Genomic DNA, 6,382 nt, shown 5'->3' with positions numbered 1-6,382 from the left:
TCTCTCTCTCTCTCTCTCTCTCTCTCTCTCTCTCTCTCTCTCTCTCTCTCTCTCTCGTCTGAATTTAAATATTTCCTATAATATTTTCATGTCAATCGCAAAAAGTAGACATAAATAGCTGATGCAAAAGGATGACATTTAGATAGCAGATATCGGCATTTCGCATCGTAGACACGACTTGATGACTCCCTAGAGTCATATAAAACTACGTATCACGGTCGCGTTTATTTCGTTCTCCGCGCGCGTATGTTCATGTGATAGTGCTGCTTGTTAGTTGATCAGAGAAAGAGTATTAGTCTTAAACAGCGTCATTTAATAAATACGTCGGTCGTAAACTATTTCTCTCACTCGAGATCATTAAATATTAACTTATTACAAAAGAGCCTCTCTTCCATCATGTGTATCTTCAATGCGACTTTGCTTTCGTCTCTTCTTTTTGTTGTTGTTCTCTACATGGCAATAATATATCTGCACATCTTACGCGTGCATAAGGTGTTCAGAGATAGATAACTAGATAAATAGATAGATAGAAAAAGAGAGAAAGAGAGAAGTGTTAGTTTAAATCAGCAGCTTTAAGTATTATTTTAAATCAGCAGCTACATAATATGTACATACATATGAAATGAATTTAAAGTAGAGGATGGACATTTTAAATGTCGGAAATATATCAGTACAAGTTTTAAAAAAAATCATACAAAATTTAAATTAAAGCACTTTGATAAAATGTTCTAGCTACATACACAATTTTTGAGATTTACTTCTAGTGATACAATATTTTTAAATGTTTTTTCAAAAATATATGAGTTTGTTCTTTAAATTTATTTTCGACACAATTCAATATATGCATAGATCTTCGGATATATTTCGCATATTTCACATTTCTTTTCGAAATTCTTGCAATTTGCAACTTGTTGGTTCTCGGAAATCGCGGAATGCAAAGTAGCGATTCCGCACGAGATACGTAACTGGCGTCAAGGTGGTCGCCGACCATGGTATCGCGAGGGACGAAAATTCTGGACCGGACTCATTTGGTCGTACGGTGGCTTCCATGAATCATGCAGAATCCCTCGCGAACGGCGTCCAGAAGGACCGCAAATGGGGATACTGCATCCAGGTGCAGTGGTCTCTCTCGCGAGAGTTAAAAAGTTTGAAAAGTAATCCTCTCCGCATTAGAGAGTTATGCGCGAATCGCGCGCATCGCACGCGGACACTGATGAAGCGATGCAGCGCGGTGTGACTCGCGGCGCTCTCGCACATAAGTTTCGCCGTGCGATTAATGCTCGTGAGGATGTGCGATTCCTGGGACAGACGGGTAAATAAATTACCTCGCTTTAATAAAATTCTGCATCTTTGCACATGACTTGTCTAAGCGATCTAATCTTGCATATGCGGAAATAATCGACGGATGAAAAATTCACTTAGGACATTCGTTATTAGCAAAGTAATGTAATTATGAAAAGGCAAGTAAAGTTTGTTTCAATAATAATTTCTTTTGTAGAATTTTTTACAAAAGAATATCAGTTTCCTCGAAGTAGGATACAGAAAAAAACGTTACAGTATTTAAAAATTTAGTTAAATATCAGGGTTATCACAGAATTGGAAAACTAGGAAAATCAGAAAGGGCAGAGAAATCGAAATTGGTCATAGAAAATCGGGAAAAGTTAAGGGAAAATGTAAAAAAGTCTGAATTTTGAAATTTGCTCACAATTTCTTTAAACTGTTCTTATTCTAAATAACTATTATAATTTTGTTAATATTATATTTGATGAATATTATATTATACGTTTACAGTCAAATACGTTCAAAACTCGCGCTTGAAATGATTTTATTAGAATAATTAAAATTTATTTAGTATTTTTATTTGATCGTCCTTTTTCCGTCATAACTGTATTCTTTTTTTACTAATTTTTTTTGTTGACTTAAATTTGTATCCAAAATTTTATTACGCCACTGAGCTTCTTTTATATTGTTTTTAGTAAGGCTTTTTCTACAATACTTGATTCTAAATGTTAAAATATAGATATTTTATATTGATCATGGAAAATTTTTTATTTTTATCTGGAAAATCTGGAAAAGTCAGGAAATTTTAAAATTTATTTTCTGTAGCAACTCTGAATATAGATATGAAAATAATTTTATTGAACTATCAAAATAATTATAAACATTTAAGCTAATTGTTAGAATGTCAGAATTTTTTGCAGTATTGCTCATCATACTTGAGTTTCTTACTTAATTATTGTAATAGCTTAACTATAAATTTAACTATAAATATTTTCAGATCTGTATCTAGTTAAATTTTCAATAAAATTGTTCTTTCCGTGTATAAATAATTTTTATGAGAGCGAAACAATCGAGGCGTATACATATATTTCTTATTTTACATGTTTTATCAGCGTTAATGTTACAAACTAACTTTGCCATAAAGAACTTGGAACGAAATATGATTGCTCGAAACGTATGCCAAGTCGGTTTGGCTGTGAAAACGTTGTGAAGTATCTCTTAGCCAATTATTCCCAACTTTGGTATCTACACTTTCGCAAAAGCGATACGAGCGCTGAGATATTGTTAAGACGTACCGTATATTTAAACGCCATACTCGCGATACTCCCTCTCGCCATTAACATATTACATTTTCGCACCGTCTGGCAAATCGCCTTCGATCCTGCGCTCTTTAACTGCTGAAGCGTCGAAGGCAGCCCTTATATTCCCGGTACCGAGCCGCGTGCACGACTACGTTGTTATTGTAATAAATACCTGTGTATAACCGCGCGTTAAGTCGCGTCTGTGGACCATGAAGAGCCGCAATAAAAATATCAATGCTTCGTATTCATTCGCCCTATCTTGCTTGCTACCATTGAGTCCTATTTGGGTCCATTCTCTCTTCGTGAGAGAAAGAAAGAAAGAGAGAGAGAGAGAGAGAGAGAGAGAGAGTGCATTCTCGCAAGCAGATGTACAATGCTGTCGCTGCCGTTGCTGCTGCAGCCATCATGCTGCATCGTCCGACGGCCTAAAGCGGCAATAAAGGAGTACCGCGCTCGCGCAACGCAAACTCCGACGCACAAATCAAAAAGTAATGGCTAGTTAGTCGCGCTCGACACGTAAACGCATCTTGTGAATGACCGAGGGCGGATGTTTAACCCCCCGTGGCCGGGGCCGATTAGCCGACAAATTGGACGCGCCTGAGCCTCTCCCTCCCCCTCCTCTCGCCGACCGCGCGAGCATCGACGCGAGGAAAGTCGAGTGCTGATGCTGAGAATGTCGATCACCCATAACGGATCTGGGTGTAGGCAATTACTTAAGTTTCTTAGGTGTAGCTCGAACTTATTATATCTTAATCGATGAAGCTTCCAAGCGTGAAAGAGGATTGAATACACGTGGATGGATATAGCGGTACACATTGGGGATCTTCATCATAATATAACAAGAAAGGTCAGATAACGTTAAAATTGATAAAAAGTGTGTATCAGTCAGATTTGAACTTTATTATTCCTATATGAAATATTTGTTTTTACTAAATAAACAAATGATACGTATAATTGCGCATAATGTGTAAATTAATTTGTATATATTTGTTTTATAAATGAATAATAAAACAAAATAAACAACATAACATGTAAAATGAAGACAGATATATTACGGTAGGATTGCGTGGGATTGCGTGTTCTTTTAAATGGAAACATGCAATTGAAGTTAATGTAAATGAATTATAGTATTCTAATATCGATGTGATTTTCCTTTGGCATAAAAGAGAGATAAATGTAACACACAACTTTAACACTTTGCTTCTCCTGTATTGCCACAAATAAATCAATAATCCGTTTTTTTTCTTTCTGTTCTAGGTAAGTACGATCGCATGGCAACATCCATTGAATATACAGAAAGCTTTTTTCACCATTCCGGCTATTACACACGTAAGTGCATTGCAAAATAATGTCTATATAAATATCGAACGTATCACTAAAGCATATATTTTTTAAATATACACATACGCGTTCAGAATAAACAAAAACAGCGCTGAATTCGTGCAAAATATCTCATGCAATTTTTGCTTTGTAAAATATAATGAATCGTCAATATTGAGAGCAAGAACCGAGGCGCGGTAAAATTTACTCTCCGAGATTCTCCTGAAGTATGAACGCGGATTAATACAACGAAGATTCACATCCCGCCTCGAGCGATATTACGAGGGGCGGATAGCTTTTCCTTTCTCTCGTTAGCCTAGCTGATCACGGATGTCAACTATCATTGCCGTATTCGCACACCGTTGAACTCGCTCCGATAATATTTTCACGGCATTTATCATACCTGTGTCGCTTCGGTAGTTCTTCGGGCTAACGATCGAAGGTGCGCCGTAGGCGGAGATATTGCAATAGGCTGCATTCAACTCGATCTCTAGGTAAAGAATCTCGCCGAAGGAAAGAAAAGAAAAGATAAGGAAAGAAAATCGAGAAAAGGAGTGAATACTCCTGCAACACTGCGTGCAATATATTTTTACGCTTGTTAACTGTTCCGTCCATGCGAAAACGGGTAGTCTTATTATATCCCTGAAGCGCCATACTAATTATTTATCGGCCAATTATTTATCGATGTTCGGGTACAAACGACTTCGGCGTGTGACGGGGACAACTTCCAACGACACGAAACGATCGTGTATCTGTATATGTGGCAAGCAAGATGAGCGTAACACAGGGAGATTTAATCGTGATAGGCTGGTGTATTGGTTAAACGTAATTCGTCTCGAAGACAGTCGCAATTGGACGCGTCTGGAAAATAACGAGCGTGTTGCCAGAGGATGAATTAACGGTCGCACACGCAAGCGGCAAATAGGTAAAGCGGTGTGTTTTCGATAAATATAGTCGTGATCACAAGGCCTTCAGTTCCGTCTTCCGATTCTATCAGAGATGTATCATTACACGTTCACGCGCGTGGAGATCTTTAATGAATATCTAACGAGATAATCACGTGTGAATATATATCCAAATAGCTCGGAAGCTCAATTCAACTTTATCATTGAAGTGAATATTTTACGTACGTCCGGTGATGATATAAGTGAAATGTAGGTATAATATGATAATCGCAGGTTTTGATTGAATTTCTCTAATTTTAACATCTAACGAAAGACAAATCGCGCGAATATTGAATAAGAAATGTCCATTTTCATCGTCGAAGATTAATCTGAAGAAAACTTTTTGGTTCTAATTGCTTATAGGAAAAAGTTTGTATCTAAAAATATTCTTCTCATGTTCTTTTAGAAAAGATTGAAAGAACAGGTTTGTTGAAGTATCTAAAAAGTTAGATATAAGATATAGATCAGAAAATAATTTGCTAGACTATCAAAATGATTATGTAGGAAACTCAAGCATGGACGAGCTATGCTGCAAACTGTTTGACATTCTAGTAATCAGTTTGATCATTCTATACAATTATTTTAATTCCAATAAAATTATTTTCAGATATATTTAGTTAAATTTTTAAAAACTTCAGCAAAACCATTCCTTCCGTGTATAAAAATTAGAGAAACTCGTTTCAATGTAGTGTAAATTTACACTACATTGAAACGCTATGCATATGGATGAGAAATTTAATCACATTCGTGAAAACATACTAGTAGCCTTAATAGATAAAAATATTTACGTAGCTGCGAAATTACGTACAATGTATTCGATAAATACAATCCATTGTAGCGACCTCGTAAATACATATATATATTACGATCCGTAAAATAGGATAATGGTTTGCCGATACTGAGCGAATACAGTGCGTGATAACATTTTGTCCACAGTCAGCAGATTGGCGATTGATACATGCTGAGCCATCGTTCTTGTGCCTGCGAAAAATCGCTGTCATTTCCATAGTTGAAATCAAAATCGAAAATTATGCCTGAAACTTTCGACAATGGTTTCACTGCCCTGTCAATTGAATCTATGTGTGTCATTCGTTATTTGCACGCTCTTCTGATTTCACGATCATCGTTATTCTAACACTTTATACTTATACTCACAAACTATATTTCACTGCCGCCACCAGTAATTTTATGTGCCGGTTGTCCCACCTATCTTCAAGACGTGCGGAGAGTCATGGTCACGTCAACCCACCAGGCCCGATATCTAAAGTTTATTACCGGTGATAACCCGTAAATCGCTGTCCATGGGAAATGGGTATAAACGATAACGCGAAGTCGTAAGCTACACTCCAATCATTGCGCAAAGTCGACAAGCGAGAAACCAGCATCACTGATTTTGTCGATTCGATAGATCTACTTGCGTTAGTACACAGTCAGATTGCGTGTTCGTAACAAAATGTAACAATAATCTTTTAAACACTATTAAAACTTTAAAACGACTATATATATATATATATATATATATATATATATAATATA

This window comes from Atta cephalotes (assembly GCF_000143395.1).
Source record: "Atta cephalotes unplaced genomic scaffold scaffold00053, whole genome shotgun sequence".
Lineage (NCBI taxonomy): Eukaryota > Metazoa > Arthropoda > Insecta > Hymenoptera > Formicidae > Atta > Atta cephalotes.
Note: the sequence above shows the minus strand (reverse complement) of the source record.